This window comes from Hyla sarda, chromosome 8 (assembly GCF_029499605.1).
Source record: "Hyla sarda isolate aHylSar1 chromosome 8, aHylSar1.hap1, whole genome shotgun sequence".
Taxonomy (NCBI): domain Eukaryota; kingdom Metazoa; phylum Chordata; class Amphibia; order Anura; family Hylidae; genus Hyla; species Hyla sarda.
In genome coordinates, this window is record NC_079196.1 from 30,062,507 (window position 1) to 30,082,878 (window position 20,372).

General features: G+C 42.2%; 1 long non-coding RNA gene across 1 annotated transcript; it reads right to left on the minus strand.

Annotated features, from left to right (window-relative positions):
• Nucleotides 1–716: 716 nt before the first annotated feature.
• On the minus strand, nt 717–2,459 carry LOC130285080 (uncharacterized). The gene is made up of 3 exons (XR_008847242.1): nt 2,327–2,459; nt 1,486–1,699; nt 717–1,040 (listed from the first exon to the last, which is right to left on the minus strand). It is a non-coding gene; the product is annotated as an uncharacterized LOC130285080 (long non-coding RNA).
• Nucleotides 2,460–20,372: the final 17,913 nt, after the last annotated feature.

Here is a 20,372-nt window from a genome sequence, read left to right on the forward strand (position 1 = left end):
TATGATTTTTTCCAGAAGTACGACAAAATCAAACCTATATAAGTAGGGGATCATTTTAATCGTATGGACCTACAGAATAAAGATAAGGTGTCATTTTTAACGAAAAATCTACTGTGTAGAAACGGAAGCCCCCAAAAGTTGGTTACAAAATGGCATTTATTCTTCAATTTTGTCGCACAATGAATTTCTTTCCAATTTTGCCATGGATTTTTTGGGTAAAATGACCAATGTAGAATTGGTGGGGCAAAACATAAGCCATAATATGAAATTTTAGGTGCAAAATTGAAAAGGTTATGCTTTTTAAAAGGTAAGGAGGAAAAAACTAAAACGGAAAAACCCTGAGTCCTTAAAGGGGTCCGTCACGCCCCCTCCCATAGACTTGCATTGAGGGGGCGGGGCGTGACATCACACAGGGCAGAGTCGTGACGTCATGCTCATCCACCATTGTGGTCAGGATCAGAAGCCTCCAGCGTTGCCGGTGTGAGGTAGAAGCCGTACAGGTGGGTGCAGCAGCCAAGATCCCGAGGGTCCCAGTCAGGTGGACCCCGGCGATCTGACATCTTATCTCCTATCTTTTGGATAGGGGATAAGATGTCTAGGGGTTCAGAGTACCCTTTTAAGGGGTTATCTCAGCGCTTCTTCTATTCACATACTGTATACTATTGATTTATGTATGAAACAAACGATTTAACAAAAAACAACTTTTTAATTCCATCAGACAATGCAAGGCCCAGAAACATCTTACAAAAGAAAAAGATTCATTGTTGGCCCAAGAAGAAAGTGTTGTTAATCCATCCTTTCCAGAACGTCAGGCACTGGAGCACCGCGGCTTTAACTCTCGGTGCGGTTTAATCAGTAACACATGACGCCACGCTAAAGATGTAGACTTCCTGTTCCGATGACACTTCTTGCGAGCAGATCATGCCGGCGGTTTTGATGTGACTGACGTATGTTACGGTTTGTATATATATCTGCGGCTCGCTAATAGCACACACACCTATTATAACCTTGAAAAGCTTCCAAAATCTCTTTAGGTTTCCCTATAAAAAAAAATATAAAAATAAGTTGACTTTGTTGCCAACCTAAACAAACCATAATCAATGACGATCAAAGGCGCCCGGCCGTCTCCCCCGTTACCATGTATTTGCATAGTAATGCAGAAATTCCTGTACATTCCAGGGAACTAATAAGATCATTTCAATTCTTGTGCAGCATCTCAATAGTTACACAGTCACCATCTGTGTTTTTGTTAACCTGAATCACATATGAATTCTGTTATTGCAAGGTAGAGAAACTTGTTTAATGATTCTTAATCTCTTCTTTAATTAAATCATGCAGCCAACCTGAAAAATCTATCTTAATGCAAATTAGAGGCATTTTTTGGCATTCATTTACAGTAATGCACTAATAAGGTTAATTAATGGAGGGTTATATCCGCTTTATACAGATATTTATGCCACATGCATTTTAGAGCACGTTACTTACCCCTTAATACCGCACCTTTTAGAGTTGTAAACATTATGTGCCGCGCATAATGGAGCAGATGCCTGTACTGTATACTCTGCATTACATCCTGAGAATAAGAGCCCATTGTCACGGTTTTCAGGTCGGCCTTGGCCGTTTGTGCCCCTCCTTATTAAAATGCATGGGGTTTCATAAGGTTCGAGTGAGTTTTTGAGATGGTTCTTCACAGAGGCTTCTATGGAAGAACAAAAAAAAAAAAATCCTCTAAAGGTCTTCAAAGCACAAGACGGTTTTGATATAGTTTTCAGCCAATTTTTTTTAGAACTCCATTTGGAATCTTGACTTTGTATGAAGTTGGGTCATATTTTAAAGTGTAAACAGCCTGCATTTAAAGGGGACATGTCATCAGAAAAAGGGTTTTCTGTCAAACACACAGATCTAACCACAGTTATCTTGAATGTGGTAACTTAAAGGGGTACTCCGCCCCTAGACATCTTATCCCCTATCCAAAGGATAGTGGATAAGATGTGTGATCGCGGGGGTCTCACCACTATCTCCTTGCTGCACCCAGCATTCGTTTAGAGCGTAGGGTGCGGCAGCGTCGTGACGTCACGAGCGGGAAGCGGTCGTGATGTCACGGCCATGCCCCCTCAATGAAAGTCTATGGGAGGGGGCGTGTCGGAAGGCCGCAGCAAAAAGAGATATCTAAGAAAACCAGATACAAAGGAATAGCTGGACAGAATTACACAGAAATGTAAACAGTGATGAAAGGCTACCTTATTACAGAGAAAGAACTCAAAAAGGCTTAAGCAAACAATGACACCTGTCTTCTTCAACCGCACACCGGCGCACTCCAACTTACATTTTGCACTGAGGCTTCGTCAAGGGTTGTAAAATTATCCGAACACATTGCACACAGTGGGGGAGATTTATCAAAACCTGCCCAGAGGAAAAGTTGCTGAGTTGCCCATAGCAACCAATCAGATCGCTTCTTTCATTTTTCACAGGCCTCTTTATAAATGAAAGAAGCGATCTGATTGGTTGCTAAGGGCAACTCAGCAACTTTTTCTCTGGACAGGTTTTCATAAATCTTCCCCATTGAGATTGAGGAGTGATGTTAAAGTTTGCTCTGTGCAATGTTAGGATCATTTTACATCCCTTGACGAAGCCTCAGTGCAAAACGTGTGTTGGAGTGCGCCGGTGTGCGGTTTAAGAAGACAGGTGTCATTGTTTGCTTATGCCTTTTTAAGTTCTTTCTCTGTAATAAGGTAGCCTTTAATCACTGTTTACATTTCTGTGTCATTCTGTCCAGCTATTCCTTTGTATTCAGTTTCAAAGATAACTCCTTTTGATGCAGCCTTCAAATCACTCTACATTGTTTTTGTGACTTGTGTACCTGTACGTTTCCATAGTGTGTAAACTGTTACCTTTACCATTAAAGGGGTACTCTGGTGAAAACCTTTTTTCTTTTAAATCAACTGGTGGCAGAAAGTTAAACATATTTGTAAATTACTTCTATTAAAAAATCTTCCAGTACTTATTAGCTGCTTACTGCTACAGAGGAAATTCCTTTCTTTTTGGAACACTGACATCTCTGTCCATTTTAGCAACCATGCATAGCAGATGCATAGCAGATGTATGCTAAGGGCAGCATGGTGGCTCAGTGGTTAGCACTGCTGCCTTGCAGTGCTGGGGACTTGGGTTCAAATCCCACTAAGGACAACAATAAATAAAGTGTTATTATTATTATTATTATTATTATTATTATTATTATAATAACGTCAGCAGAGAGAACTGTGCTCGTGATGTCATCAGAGAGCATTCCAAAAAGAAAAGAATTTCCTCCGTAGTATTCAGCAGCTAATAAGTACAGGAAGGATTAAGATTTTTTAATAGAAGTAATTTACAAATATGTTTAACTTTCTGCCACCAGTTGATTTAAAAGAAAAAAAGTTTTCACCGGAGTACTCCTTTAATAAGCAATAACCTCAGTGCCTCATCACATATTTTTTTTATGCATTTATGTTTTAGCTATGTATCAATAAAAAAACGTAATATTTTGTACTTTATTTGGCGACTGGTGTGCTGTTTGGTAGGGGGTCGATGTATTTTGTGTGCCAATTCAATGCCGCTATTTTTTTAGAGTAATTTTTGGAGTAATTAGGATAATTCAGCTCAACTTCAGGAGGGCAGTAAAAATATCTTAATACATCCGGGATCAAGATGATGCTTTCTTTTTGGGGGGATTTGGTTTTTTGCAGATTGCTTTACTGTTTGACAAATTTTGCATGCCTAGAAAACTCTCCTATATTAGTCAATAAGTCAGCTGCAGATTACTGTTTCTTTTGGAGAGGTTCCATTTAAAAAGACACATTTTTGAAACTTTCTTGGAAGGATCCACCAAGATTTATTGATTTTTTTTACCATGAATATTTTGAAAGTCTTAATAATGAATAATGTAGTAACAGGAGCAGCACTAGTTGAAATGATCCCCGTGTTTTTAAGCCTGGTACACACTGGACTTTATTTCCATCATTACATGCAACATTTCCAAAATGACATAGATAAGGTGCCAACCATAAATATATAGGTCCCATATACTGCACATATGTTAGATTTACATCTGAGTCAAGTCTGACAACAATCCGTATCCCATGCAGATAAATAGCATTTCTGTAACCATGTTTTACATGCAATGAAACAGATTGTTGTTTCCAGAATGCAGACAAATTTTAGTCACCAGGTTCCAGTACATTTTTCCCAAAAATATTTTTTCAAGATCCATTTAAAATAAACCAAAATCAAACACGGATAAAAAACACAACAACATGCCAATGTGCTTCAAACTGCCTAATAGTTCTTAATCATTGCTAAGCCATGATAAGATAAACAAAATAAATGAAAAAATCAAACATGAATTTAAAATAAATAAATAAATGCCAACACATATTGAAGTTCTAAATCATGGTTTATTTTCCTCCATGATCTGTAGTTTTTATCAGTAACATTTTTGATATACGATGTGTTCAAAAATCACAATTTCTGCTGTTTGGTATTTTTTTTTTAACTTTTGCACTGTTCACCATGTGGGATATTTTTATATTCTAATATGTTTTAATAGTTCAGGCAATTCCACACACATCATCAACAAATATCGTTATTCATTTATTTTTATTTATTTTATGAAAAAAGGAGGGTAATTAGAATTTTTATTATGGGAGGGGCTTTTAAATCATTTTAAAAACATTTTTTATTTACACTTTTTAAGCCCCCATAAGGAACTATTTTATGCAACCATTACATTGCATTCACTGTTCAGTGATATGCAATTGCATTTCATTAAACAGTGAGATCATTGAGGCGATGAACCGATGGAAAGATGCTGGTAAGAGGACCTCTGCTGCCGTTTTAACTCAGTGGACCCCCTACAATCATGCCGCGGAAGTCCAAAAAGCTACCAAAAAATAAATGGCAAATGCATTCTGTTCTTTTAGATGCTGTGAAAGCCATTGATCACGGCATCTAAAGGGTTGATGAAGGGCAGTGAAGGGATCACTGCTTCCCTTCATTATATGTGAGTGCCTGGCTACTGCCAGTGCGCTTGCTTCAAAGACACTTAGTGCTCCGGGGCAAACAGGTGTGCCCTTTGTCATTTAGGGGTTAAAGCAAAAAGAAATGGGCAACATTGAAGTCCATAGATGCCAGTGATCAGCCAAGGGAACAGCCAAGCAGATGCAATACGCATCTTGCTAACTTCCCTTTGAAATCAAAAGATGCCCACCAGTACCATAAGTTCAGAACTTGAGGAAACCTGTGGGACCCAGGTAAAGCCCCATTTATTGTTCAGAGACATCTCTTCAGAGATGGTATTCATGGCAGAATGAAGGCCACAAAGCCATTCCTTCGACATGGAAACAAGGCCAAGTGACTACGCACAAAAACTTAGGAATTGGGGGGCAGAAAATTGACAGCAGGGTGATCTGGGCTGTTGACTCAAAACATCAAAAATTTAGGGTAACTGAAAGCAGTGTGTTGGTAGCGGTACAATGAGTAGTGCCTGCAGGCAACAGTGGAGCATTATGAAAGTTTCTTGGAAGATTGGGGGTGCATTTCAGCAAATGAAGTTGGGGATTGGCTCTGGTGTCCTTAATGTCAGGGGTGTTGCAAGGTCTCCAAAAGACCGGGGGCTAGAACCCATAGTTCATAGCAAGCGTGCGGCTCACATAGACCCGGGTGAGCGGGTACAGATGAGAGATAGGGCATAGGGCATAAGATGTATTTGGCCGGAATACCCCTTTAAAGGGGTACTCCAGTGGAATTTTTTTTTTTACATCAACTGGTGCCAGAAAGTTAAAAAGATTTATAAATTACTTCTATTTAAAAATCTTAACAACTCTTCCAGTACTTATCAGATGCTGTATGCTCCACATGAAGTTCTTTTCTTTTTCAATTTCTTTTCTGTCTGACCACGGTGCTCTCTGTCCATGTCAGGAACTGTTCAGAGCAGGAGAGGTTTGCTATGGGGATTTGCTCCTACTCTGGACAGTTCCTGACATGGACAGAGGTGTCAGCAGAGTGCACTGTGGTCAGACAGAAAATAAATTAAAAGTGGAGCATACAGCAACTGATAAGTACTGGAAGGATTAAGATTTTTAAATAGAAGTTATTTACAAATCTGTTTAACTTTCTGGCACCAGTTTAATAAAAAAAAATAATAATAATTCCATCGGAGTACCCATTTAAGAACTATCTTCAGTGTAAAGAAGAATAATACAATACAGGAATTTAGGTGCACTACTGTGGTAGATGTATACAATGACATTGGCTATCCCTCAACACTGATGTTAAAATTGAGACATTCGCCAGTGTATCCTTATATGAAGGACATACCTGAGCCCGCACACCAACGCCAAGGTTTCTCAAGTTACACGAGACCTAACGCTAAACCTATCTGTGCGTGATAAGTAAAACCAGGGGCCAGTGGGCAATTACAGCAGCATTAGGTCAACTCACAGCCTCCTCCCAGTTACCTCCAGAGTGGCTGGGCACACATACAATGGGAGGAGGGAGGCAGACTGTAAGCCCCACCCAGTTCCTGACACGGACAGAGGTGTCAGCAGAGAGCACTATAGTCAGACAGCAAATAAATTAAAAAATAAAAGAACTTCTTATGGAGCATACAGCAGCTGATAAGTACTGGAAGGATTAAGATTTTTAAATAGAAATAATTTACAAATATGTTTAACTTTCTGGCACCAGTCCATTTAAAAAAAAGAAAATTATAATTCCACCGTAGTACCCCTTTAAGAACTATGTTCAGTGTAAAGAAGAACTAAGAGTCCTGGAAGAGATGATTTGGTCTACTTAATCTTAACATCATCAAGTCTGTCTGGGATTTTTTGGGATGCAAGCCACCAACTACAGAAGAACTATGGCTAGCTCTCCAAGATTTCTAGAACAACCTCCATGCTTAGGTCCTTCAAAAACTGAGTACTGTAGCTCTCTTCAGCCCTCTGCATGTATCTCTCCAGCTATTGGGAGTAATGGAAACAACCAAGCCAATACATTGTAAATATTTACAGTGTGAAAACCCCTTTAAGTCACATTAGATTCCAATGGAACAGCTGACATGAAACCGAGAGAGAAATTCCAACATTTATTTCTGTTTCCCAGGACGTAAATGATGTGCGTAGTCTGGCTGTGCTGCTGCAATAGGATAGTGAATTTCTGTATTGTGTATCACCAGAAAATTCTAAGCATATGTGACTCTCATGAGTGTCACAGATATACGACGTGTTATGTCAGATACTAATATATGGTATCAGCATTTCATTGTGACCCCTTAAGAAGCCCATGATATGATGTGTTAGGTTGGAAGATGTCATTGGCCAATGGCACAAGGCCATGTGAGCCTTTAGGCAGCATTTACCAAATGAATTATTAATTTTTGCTAATTAACTTGTTGGGGATGGAGGGCGTGTGGATACGCCCTTGCATCCCTTCACTTAAAGAAGGAGGGCGTACCTGTACGCCCTCCGCATTTCCGATCACCGTAGCTCGCCAAGCGGTGATCTGAATGAGATGCCTGCTGAAATCATTCAGCAGGCATCCCGTGCCAATGTCCAGGGGGGTCCCCCCCCATGTCGGCGATTGCCGCAAATTTGCGGCGATTCCGGGTCATACGGAAAATAAGGGGGATCGGGGTTGTCCAAGACACCCACAATCACCCTGAAGGGATAGCTGGAGGGCTAAAGTTTGCAGATCACTGTGCCGTGGTCTCTAAACTGTGGCCCTCCAGATCTTGCAAAACTACAACTCCCAGCATTCACACAGCAGTTTGCAGTCTGGGAATGCTGGGATTTGTAGTTTTGCCACATCTGAAGGGCCACAGTTTGGAGATCACTGTGCAGTGGTTTCTAAACTGTGGTCCTTCAGATCTTGCAAAACTACAACTCCCAGCATGCCCAAACAGCTGTCTCGGCATGCTGGGAGTTGTAGTTGCATACCTCCAGCTGTTGCATAACTAGATCTCCCAGCATACCCTTCGGCGATCAGTACATGCTGGGAGTTTTAGTTTTGCAACAGCAGGAGGCACACTGGTTGGAAAATACTGAGTTAGGTAACAGAACCTAAGGCTAGGTTCAAACTACGGAATTTCCGACAGAAATTCAGTCGTAAAATTTCCGTCAGAAATTCCGCTTGCTAAAATGTCTAGTGTAGTGAATGCTTTTCCGTTCACAAATTCACACTTCGGAATTTGTGAAGTGGAAAATCCGCTTAGAAATTTCCACCTGAAGAAAGCGGTGCTCTTTCTCCAGGCGGAATTCCTCGCGGAACACATTGCAGTCTATGGTAGTCTGCAGTGTCCGCGCGGTCCTAGCACCGACTTATTCAGTCGGCGCAGGCGGAACTCAGAATCTCCAGATGGAAATTTTCTGCCCGGAGATTCCGTTGTCTGAACCTAGCCTAACTGAAGGTTTTCCAACCAGTGGGCCTCCAGATTTTGCAAAAGTACAACTCCCAGCATGTACGGTCTGTTAGTGCATGCTGAGAGTTGTAGTTTTAAAACAGGGTAAATTCACACGGGCAGATTTACAGTGAGTTTCCTGCTTCAAGTTTGAGCGGCGGCAAATTTTCCTTCGCAGCGCAAAGTCCTGGCGGGAAACTCACCGTAAACCCCGCCAGTGCGAATGTACCCTAAAAATACTACACTACCACAAAATAAAGGGTAAAACACTACATATACACCCCCTTACACTGCCCCCCCCTCCAATAAAAATGAAAACGTATCGTACGGCAGTGTTTCCAAAATGGAGCCTCCAGCTGTTGCAAAACAACAACTGGAAGCACTCTGTTTGGGAATCACTGGCATAGAATACCCTTATGTCCACCCCTATGCAATCCCTAATTTAGTTCTCAAATGCGCATGGCACTCTCTCACTTCGGAGCCCTGTCGTATTTCAAGGAAACAGTTTAGGGCCACATATGGGGTATTTCCGTACTCGGGAGCAATTGCACTACAAATTTTGGAGGGCTTTTTCTCCTTTTACCCCTTATGAAAAGGAACATTTTGGGTCTACACTAGCCTGTTAGTGTAAAAAAAAAAAAAAAAAAAATACACTAACATGCTTGTGTTGCCCCCTACTTTTTATTTTCACAAGAGGTAAAAGGAAAAAAGACCCCAAAATTTTTAATGCAATTTATTCTGAGTACGGAAATACCCCATATGTGGGCGTAAAATGATCTGCGGGTGCACAACATGGCTCAGGAGTGAGAGCGCACTATGTACAGTTGAGGCCTAAATTGGTGATTTGCACAGGGGTGGCTAATTTTACAGCGGTTCTGACATAATAAATACCCACGTGTGACCCCAAATAAATACCCACGTGTGACCCCATTTTGGAAACTATACCCCTCATGGAACGTAACAAGGGGTATAGTGAGCTTTAACACCCCATAGGTGTTTGACGACTTTTCGTTCAAGTTGGATTGGAAAATGAGGAAAAAAATTTTTTTTCACTAAAATGCTGGTGTTACCCTAAATTTTTCATTTTCACAAGGGAAAATAGGAACAAAGCCCACACAAAATTTGTAATCCCATTTATTCTGAATAAGAACATACCCCATATGTGGATGTAAAGTGCTCTGTGGGCGAACTACAATGCTCAGAAGAGGAAGAGCGCCATTGGGATTTTGAAGAGAAAATTTGTCAGGAATTGAAGGCCACGTGTGTTTACAAAGCCCCCATAGTGCCAGAACAATGGACCTTCCCCACATGTGACCCCATTTTGGAAACTGCACCCCTCACAGAATGTAATAAGGGGTACAGTGAGCATGTACGCCCCACAGGTGTCTGAAAGATTTATGGAACAGTGGTCCGTGAAAATGAAAAATTGTATTTTTCATTTGCACAGCCCACTGTTCCAAAGATCTTTCAAGCGCCAGTGTGGTGTAAATGCTCACTGCACCCTTTATTAAACTCTGTGAAGGGTGTAGTTTCCAAAATGGGGTCACATGTGGGGGGGGGTCCACTGTTCTGGCACCACAGGGGGCTTTGCAAACACACATCTCCAAAAGCTCAATGGCGCTCCTCCTCTTCTGAGCATTGTAGTGCGCCAGCAGAACACTTGATGTCCACATATGGGGTATTTCCATACTCAGAAGAAATGGGGTTACAAATTTTGGGTGGCATTTTCTCCTATTACCCCTTGCAAAAACGTAAATTTTGTGGGGAAAAATGCATTTTAGTGAAAAAAATGATTTTTTTCATTTACACATCTGACTTTAACAAAAAGTTGTCAAACTCCTGTGCGGTGTTAAGGCTCACTGTATCCCTTGTTACATCCCTCTAGGGGTGTAGTTTCCAAAATAGTAGGCTATGATGGTCTTTTTTTTTTTTTTTTGCTGTTCTTTCACCATAGGGGCTTCCTAAATACGACATGCCCCCGAAAAATCATTTCAGCAAAATTTACTTTCCAAAAGCCAAATGTGACTCCTTTCTGAACATTATAGTTTGCCCGCAGAGCATTTTACGTGCTAACATGGGGTATTTCCATTCTCAGAAGAGATGGGGTTACAAATTTTGTGGGGCATTTTCTCCCATTACCTTTTGTAAAAATGGTAAATTTGGGAGAAAAACTGCACTTTAGTGAAAAAAAAAATTCATTTACACATCAGACTTTAACGAAAAGTCGTCAAACACCTGTAGGGTGTTAAGGCTCACTGTACCTCTTGTTACGTGTTTTGAAGGGTGTAGTTTCCAAAATAGTATGCCTTGTGTTTTTTTTTTTTTTTTTTTTGCTATTCTGGCACCACAGAGACTTCCTAAATGTGACACGGCCCTCAAAAACCATTTCAGAAAAACTCACCCTCCAAAATCCCATTGTCCCTTCTTCCCTTCTGAGCCCTCTACTGTGCTCGCCGAGCACTTCAAATACACATATGAGGTATTTCCTTACTTGAGAAAAATTGGGTTACAAATTTTGGGGGGCTTTTTCTCCTATTACCCCTTGTAAAAATTCAAAAACTGGGTCTACAAGAACATGCCAGTGTAAAAATGAAGATTTTGAATTTACTCCTTCACGTTGCTGCTATTCCTGTGAAACACCTAAAGGGTTAACAAACTTTCTGAATGTCATTTTGAATACTTTGAGGGGTGCAGTTTTTATAATGGGGTAATTTATGGGGTATTTCTAATATGAAGGCCCTTCAAATCCCCTTCAAAACTGAACTGGTCCCTGAAAAATTCAGATTTTGAAAATTTTGTGAAAAATTTGAAAATTGCTGCTGAACTTTGAAGCCCTCTGATGTCTTCTAAAAGTAAAAACATGTCAATTTTATGATGCAAACATAAAGTAGACATATTGTATATGTGAATCAATGTATAATTTATTTGGAATGTCTATTTACCTTACAAGCAGAGAGTTTCAAAGTAAAAAAAAATGCTACATTTTCAATTTTTTCATCAAATTTTGAAATTTTTCACCAAGAAATGATACAAGTATCGACGAAAGTTTACCACTAACATAAAGTAGAATATGTCACGAAAAAACAATCTTGGAATCAAATTTATAAGTAAAAGCATCCTAGATTTATTAATGCCTAAAGTGATAGAGGTCAGATTTGAAAAAAAATGCTCCCGTCCTTAGGGTCATAATGGGCTCTGTCCCCAAGGGGTTAAATAGACAGTCTAGGTCAGGTTTCCCAATAAGGGTGCCTCCAGCCGTTGGCTGTCCAGGCATGCTGGGAGTTATAGTTTTGCAACAGCTGGAGACTCACTGGTTGGGAAACACTGGTCTAAAAGTATATTGATTCCATCTAGCCATAGTCTCTCAGTGGCGGTTCTAATGCCCAAATGTCGTCAACAAAAAAGGGAATAATGACAAACCTCTGCTTTTCCGAACAGTTCCTGACATGGACAGAGAGCACTGTGGTCAGACGAAAAATAAATTAAAAAGAAAGAACTTCCTCTGGACGATACAGCAGCTGATAAGTACTGGAACGGTTAAGATTTTTAAATAGAAGTTATTTAACTTTCTGGCACCAGTCGTTAAAAAAAAAAAAAAAAAATTCCTCCTGAGTACCCCTTTAAGAACTATCTTCAGTGTAAAGAAGAACTAAGAGTCCTGGAAGAGATAATTCGGTCCACATAGTTTCAACATCATCAAGTCTGTCTGAGATTTTCTGGGATGCAAGCCGCCATCTACAGAAGAACTATGGCTAGCTCTCCAAGATTAGAACAACCTCCCTTCTTAGTTCCTTCAAAAACTGAGTACTGTAGCTCTCTTCAGCCCTCGGCATGTATCTCTCCAGCTATAGGGAGTAATGGAAACAACCGAGCCAATACATCGTAAATATTTACAGTGTGAAAACCCCTTTAAGTCATGTTAGATTCCAATGGAACAGCTGACATGAAACCGAGAGAGAAATTCCACTTGAGTACCCCTTTAAGGTCAGTTTTATCTTGTCTAGTTTGTTACCTAAACCTGTATCATGACTTGTATTCTGATCTGTTTGTGTTTTGTACTCTACCACGGTATAGGTCCTGATCCATTGCTTCTTTTGCTTTGCCCCCTGCCTGATGTGTTGTATTTCTGTGTTTAGGCTTTTATGATCCTGTACCCGTATCCTGACTTGAATTGTGATCTGTTTGTGTTATATACTCCACCACGGTATAGCTTCTGATCCATTGCTTCTTTTGCTTTGCCCCTTGCCTGGTGTGTTTTATTTCTGTGTATAGGCTTGTGTGATCCTGTACCTGTATCCTTACTTGTATTCTGATTTGTTTGTGTTTTGTACTCCACCACCATATAGGTCCTCATCCATAGCTTTTTCCCTATGATTGGTGTGTTGTATTTCTCTCTTTAGCATGTGATCCTGCACCTGTGTATCCTAACCTGTATAGTGTTCTGACTTAAATGGGTACTTAAATGGGTGCCAAAAAGTTAAACAGATTTGTAAATTGCTTCTATTAAAAAATAATTGTCCTTCCAGTACTTATTAGCAGCTGTATGCTACAGAGAAAATTATTTTCTTTTTTAATTTCTTTTTGTCTTGTCCACAGTGCTCTCTGCTGACACCTGATGCCCATATTAGGAACTGTCCAGAGCAGGAGACAATTCCCATAGCAAACCTATACGGACAGAGGTGTCAGCAGAGATCACTGTGGACAAGACAAAAAATAAATAAAAAAATAAAAATAATTTTATCTGTAGCATACAGCTGCTAATAAGTACTGGAAGGATTAAGATTTTTAAATATAAGTCATTTACAAATCTGTTTAACTTTCTGGCACCAGTACATTTAAAAAAAAAAGTTTTCCATCGGAGTACCCCTTTAAGTTACCTGCTCATTTATCTTCATTCCTGATAAACCTCACGCTACTGTATATCTTCCTGGAAAGCTGTTTTGTAATTTTTCTCATTCCTGCCGTATATTATTTTAGTCCTCAGCTATTAGTCAGTATAAAATATACCTGTCGTTATATTTTTCTTATATCTATTTGTTACCACTTTGCATTCATGTTGTTATATATTATCCTGGTTCCCTGTCTGTTTGTTCTAGCTTGTTTTCCCATTGTATCCTGAACTGTTTCCATGACCTCCATTCAGTTCTTTTTATTATTTTGACTTGTGTTGCCCTTGCACTTTTTATAGCACAGGGACTACCGTCCAGTTGTGGATCCGTTGTTTAGGGCAGATACACTAGTAGGCTGAGAAAACGGTTCTGGGTGAGAGCAGGGGTGCAATATTCCCTGCCTTACATGACAGAAAGTTTGCTGTTCCTTTAATCCACATTTATTTTGCAGTCACAAGACAAAGCTCACACAGTACTAAACAGAAGTAATTAACTTCCCATCAATTTATAAAGTATCAGCCGATCATATTCATTACTTAGTAAGCACTCCACATCAGCACCCGAGACTTCGCAGGTCACTTGTTAGAAGTCCCTATAAAAATAGATTCATTTTATGACACTGACAATGAACCACCATTCCGCAATAGACAATCTGCAATTAATATGCCTTTAAAGTTAAGTAATAAAAATATATTTTTTTCCCGAGCATCAGAATGACACAGTTGAGACTTTAAATGCAGCTTTAAAAGAAGAAAGAAAAAAAAAAGAAAAAATTTTGCAAACCCCATTTGCTTGATAACACACTGATGAATTATTAATCTGATCGGAGCTAAAATGACAGCTGATATTAGAACATTAAATTATTAATTTTTGAAGTGCTGGGGAAAGATAACAATAAACATGAAACAGGATGCTTAAGGGGGTGACAGATTTAATATGAGAAGTAAATAAATAACATAAACCATATATATGTAGCAGAGCTGAGTTTTCCATGTGATGCAAGTTATCAGGATACTGCAATGTGACAACTAAAGGTAGAGTAAAGCTATTGTATAAAGGTCCAACACAAAAAAAACAACTAAATGAAATTACAAATTCAGCTACATATCTATCTCATATCTAGTAGAGGAGGGAAGCAGCACTCCTGCGATGAAGGTGAACGGGTGCCTGACTGTTGTTGATCTGGGTCAGAGATCCAATATAATGTAGTAAAGTAGAAGCAGTGGCACTCCAGGCTGGTGAAATAAAGTGATGTCTTTATTTACTCCAAAGTGAGCTACGTTTCGGCAGCCTCCCGCTGCCTTTGTCAAGCAACAAAATGGTGGAGAAGGAGGGTACTTATAGGTCACGCAGGACCGCCCTCATAATTAGAATTGACATGTAAACAAATCCATGTGGTATGCAATAACAGCGATCAAGTCAAAATACAGTGCATTATACATGTGTAAGTGGTGTGCATAGAAAGGGCGCACAGATTGTACAAAGAGAAAATGATGTGTGTCACGATGCCGGCTGGCAGGTAGTGGATCCTCTGTGCCAGAGAGGGATTGGCGTGGACCGTGCTAGTGGATCGGTTCTAAGTCACTACTGGTTTTCACCAGAGCCCGCCGCAAAGCGGGATGGTCTTGCTGCGGCGGTAGTGACCAGGTCGTATCCACTAGCAACGGCTCAACCTCTCTGACTGCTGAAGATAGGCGCGGTACAAGGGAGTAGACAGAAGCAAGGTCGGACGTAGCAGAAGGTCGGGGCAGGCAGCAAGGATCGTAGTCGGGGGCAACGGCAGGAGGTCTCGAACACAGGCTAGGAACACACAAGGAAACGCTTTCACTGGCACAATGGCAACAAGATCCGGCGAGGGAGTGAAGGGGAAGTGAGGTATAAATAGGGAGTGCACAGGTGAACACACTAATTGGAACCACTGCGCCAATCAGCGGCGCAGTGGCCCTTTAAATCGCAGAGACCCGGCGCGCGCGCGCCCTAGGGAGCGGGGCCGCGCGCGCCGGGACAGGACAGACGGAGAGCGAGTCAGGTACGGGAGCCGGGATGCGCATCGTGAGCGGGCGCTACCCGCATCGCGAATCGCATCCCGGCTGGAGACGGTATCGCAGCGCACCGGGTCAGTGGAGCTGCCCGGAGCGCTGCGGTAGCGAGAGAGAAGCGAGCGCTCCGGGGACCCGGAGCGCTCGGCGTAACAATGTGACAATGAAATATGGTGCCAGTTCTACAATCTAGATGCACAAGTGGGCGGGGGGCCGCGGTCACTCACCCGGCGAGGCAGCGTGACGTGAAGGCATAGACCAAGGCATTTCCGGCATGTACGGGAGCTTCATGCAGCGTGCGGAAGTGACGTGTATAAACAAACACCATGTGGGCTGTTCTGTGCACTGGATCCTGGAGACCGGGGCATCCTGTGCGGCGCATGCGCACACTTGGAAGGAGCGAGGACGGCGCCATCTTGGAAGAGGTATGTGTGGGCTCCGGTGTCTCACGGCAGTTTCCTGATGGGTGATTTCAGCACAAGGTAAAACCTGAGTGTCGCGGGAACCGCAGCTCTCTAGTTGTCCTGTAGGGCAACTCCGGTGGCCACCATAGGCAGTCAACACAGAGTACCGGTGTGCTACCCGTCACTGGAGAAGTGACAGCACCTGGTTGGAGTCACAAATGGGTGGGCTGCCCAAGGAGGGAGTGGTCTCAGGTCCAAGTGCTGGTGGAGTGTTGTCTATAGGAAAGGTGCCTGGTCTGCCTAGAGGGTTGACATGGGTGAGTGAGGGGCCTCAAGTCCACTTCTGCAAAGAGAAAGAAAGAAAAGTTATAGATGAGTAAAAAGTTTATATACACACCTCTTCCAAGATGGCGCCGTCCTCGCTCCTTCCAAGTGTGCGCATGCGCCGCACAGGATGCCCCGGTCTCCAGGATCCAGTGCACAGAACAGCCCACATGGTGTTTGTTTATACACGTCACTTCCGCACGCTGCATGAAGCTCCCGTACATGCCGGAAATGCCTTGGTCTAGGCCTTCACGTCACGCTGCCTCGCCGGGTGAGTGACCGCGGCCCCCCGCCCACTTGTGCATCTAGATTGTAGAACTGGCACCATATTTCATTGTCACATCATTTTCTCTTTGTACAATCTGTGCGCCCTTTCTATGCACACCACTTACACATGTATAATGCACTGTATTTTGACTTGATCGCTGTTATTGCATACCACATGAATTTGTTTACATGTCAATTCTAATTATGAGGGCGGTCCTGCGTGACCTATAAGTACCCTCCTTCTCCACCATTTTGTTGCTTGACAAAGGCAGCGGGAGGCTGCCGAAACGTAGCTCACTTTGGAGTAAATAAAGACATCACTTTATTTCACCAGCCTGGAGTGCCACTGCTTCTACTTTACTACTATCTCATATCTATCTATCTATCTAGAGGAGAAAACAGCACAACCCTATCTTTCATGCGGTGGTACACGCAGAAGCTGGGGTCCGGGTCGGGGACCCATCCATCAAGACAGAAAAAAGATCTCTGCACAGCTGTGAAGAGATCTTTTTGCTTTCTATCTATCTATCATATTTTTATATATTTCTGTCTTATGTAAAGAAAACGCACTCACGCAATTTTCTAATGTCTTTCAATTTCTCACCATTTTCAATAAATCAGTTTTTGTCAGTGATAGGGATGAGCGAATCGAATCTGACAAATCCGAATTTGTTACTAATTTCAAGAAGGATTTGATTTGCAACTAGCAGAGTTTGCCCTGGAAAAGCTGTCCTGCCCGGCCAGTAGTGTGCCATCAGAGGGGGTGTTTAGTGCGGCAGGGGCCATAGTAACCCCAAGGAGAACTCGTCTGTCCACGAAAAATGTGGAGAGACTGACCTTTGTGAAGATGAATCAGACATGGATCAGCCAGGATTTCCACCCACCAATGCCTGATGCATCAGAGTAGATTGACCATGATGCCACACCAACACTTCACAAATATGGATAGTGCAAAACATGTTTACGGTGCTGCTCCCCAGTTACAGACATTCCTCCGCATCAGACCACAAGTAAGTATTGAGGATATGCATTAGCTAAAACTTAACTTTTCTTAGGATAAAATATATGTACCCACCAAGTATTGATGTGATGCAAAGACCTCTAAAAGGTGGAAGGGAACAACGTATGGTGCATTGTAACTAGTGGGGGTAAAATCTTCCCCTGTAAGGCCCTACTCTCGCATTAATAATTCCCTTCTTGGCAAGTGTTACTTTGCCTAAAAAGGGTGGTCCCACTGCCATTTCATAGAGTTTTTTGGTGGAAATAGGGAGAGTTTCCTGTGTGGGGCCGCCCTTTTATGCGTGAGTAACACTTGCTAAGAAGGGAATTAATAATACGAGAGTAGGGCCTTACAGGGGAAGTTTATACCCCCACCTTTTACAATGGACCATACGTTGTTCCCTTTCACCTTTTAGATGTCTTTGCATCACATCAATACTTGGTGGTGTAGGTGGCACACGGTGTTTTTTGCACACCTTTCCTTTTGTTTGATTTTAAAAAATTGGGTCCATATATTTTATCCTAAGCATATTATTAAAAGTTAAGTTTTACGTAATGCATATCCTCAATACTTACTTGTGCACTCTAACAATTATACAAAAGAGACCTTTTTCTTCTGCCTACTATTCTTATCCTGCCACCCACCTGATGCCACACATCTGATGCCAAGTTCTCCTTTTTTCACCCATCTTCGTCACCGGGTATAGCTATTGCCACCCACCGCCCCAGTATGTCACCGGGTCACTTTGAGGACTCCTGATGCTGCTGATGCCACCTCCAGGCTGTCTCATACTGCCACCATATGTTCTTCTCATCCTGATGCCAGCTCCAGGCTGTCTCATTCAGCCACTAAATGGTCTCCTCATGCTGCCGCCAACTCCAGGCTTTGTCATTCAGCCACTATATGGTCTGCTCTTGCTGCCGCCAACTCCAGCCTGTGTCCTTCAGCCACTATATGGTCTCCTCATGCTGCCGCCAACTTCTGTCTGTGTCATTCAGCCACCATATGGTCTCCTCGTGCTTCTGACACCTCCAGGCTGTGTCACTGTACCGCCATGTGGTCTCCTCATGCTGCTGGCATCTATTTGAAATCTTCAATTTAAATGTTAAAAAATATCTTTAAACTTTTCAATTGTGGTGCCCTATTGTCTCATCAGGCTGTTGCCACCTCCAGGCTGGGTCATTCAGCCACTATATGGTCTCCTCATGCTGCCGCCACCTCCGGGCCGTGTCATTCAGCCACTATATGGTCTGCTCTTGCTGCTGCCAACTACAGCCTGTGTCATTCAGCCACTATATGATCTCCTCATGCTGCCGCCAACTACAGGCTGTGTCATTCAGCCACTATATGTTCTCCTCATGCTTCCGCCACCTCCACGCTGTGTCATTCAGCCACTATATTGTCTCCTCATGCTTTCGCCACCTCAACGCTGTGTCATTCAGCCACTATATGGTATCCTCATGCTGCCAACAACTCCACGCTGTGTCATTGTACCGCCATGTGGTCTCCTCATGCTGCTGGCATCTATTTGAAATCTTCAATTTAAATGTTAAAAAATATCTTTAAACTTTTCAATTGTGAGGCCTTATCATCTCATCATGCTGTTGACACCTCCAGGCTGTGTCATTCAGCCACTATATGGTCTCCTTATGCTGCTGCCAACTCCAGGCTTTGTCATTCAGCCACTAGATGTCTCCTCATGCGGCTGCCTACTCCAGGCTGTGTCATTCAGCCACTATATGGTCTTCTCATGCTGCCGCCAACTCCAGGGTATGTCATTCAGCCACTATATGGTCTGTTCTTGCTGCTGCCAACTCCAGCCTGTGTCATTCAGCCACTATATGGTCTCCTCATGCTGCTGCCAACTACAGGCTGTGTCATTCAGCCACTATATGGTCTCCTCATGCTTCCGGTCTCCTCATGTGCCAACTACAGGCTGTGTCATTCAGCCACTATATGGTCTCCTCATGCTTCCGCCACCTCCACGCTGTGTCACTCAGCCACTATATGGTCTCCTTATGCTGCCAACACCTCCCCGCTGTGTCATTCAGCCACTATATGGTCTCCTCATGCTGCCGTCAACTACAGGCTGTGTCATTGTACCACCATGTGGTCTCCTCATGCTGCTGGCACATTAAATAAAACTTTTTAGGTTCATCTATTTGAAATCTTCAATTTAATGTTAAAAAATATCTTTAAACTTTTCAATTGTGGGGCCCTATGGTCTCGCCAGGCTGTTGCCACCTCCAGGCTGTTTCATTCAGCCACTATATGGTCTCATCATGCTGCCGCAACCTCCATGCAGTGTCATTCAGCCACTATATGGTGTCCTCATACTGATGCCACCTCCTGATTCTGTCATTGTGCCGCTCTGTGACAGTGATTCTAACAGTGATACCTCTAATCTGCATGTCACACTTAATAACAGTATTATTTCACTAACCCAGCACACACCCTATGTATGTTACAGCAAGGCAAAGTGTTCTATACCCCCTATTGAAGCTCTCTGTAGGCCAGAAATAACCATTTTCAATACAGATTTGCTGCGAATAAATTCGGAGCGAACCAAATTTTTTCGGAAAATTCAGCGAATCGTCCGAATCGAAATTTTCAAAAATCCGCTCATCTCATCAATGTGCAGGAAGATTGCCATTTAAATTCATAGGCTGAAACCCTATATCTGTATACTGCTGCTGCTATTTCTATGGGATCAGGATATAAAATAGTTATACACCTCTCCTCCACCGCTATCTGTATACTGCTGCTGCTATTTCTATGGGAACAGGATATATAGAAATTGTATATCTCCCCCTTCAGCTCTATCTGTATACTGCTGCTGCTGTTTTTATGGCATTAAAATATATAGTAGTTATACACCTCCCCTTCAGCTCTATATGGGAGATTTCTCAAAACCTGTGCAGAGGAAAACTTGTCCAGTTGCCCATAGCAACCAATCAGATCGCTTCTTTCATTTTGCAGAGGACTTGTTAAAAATGAAAGACGCAATCTGATTGGTTG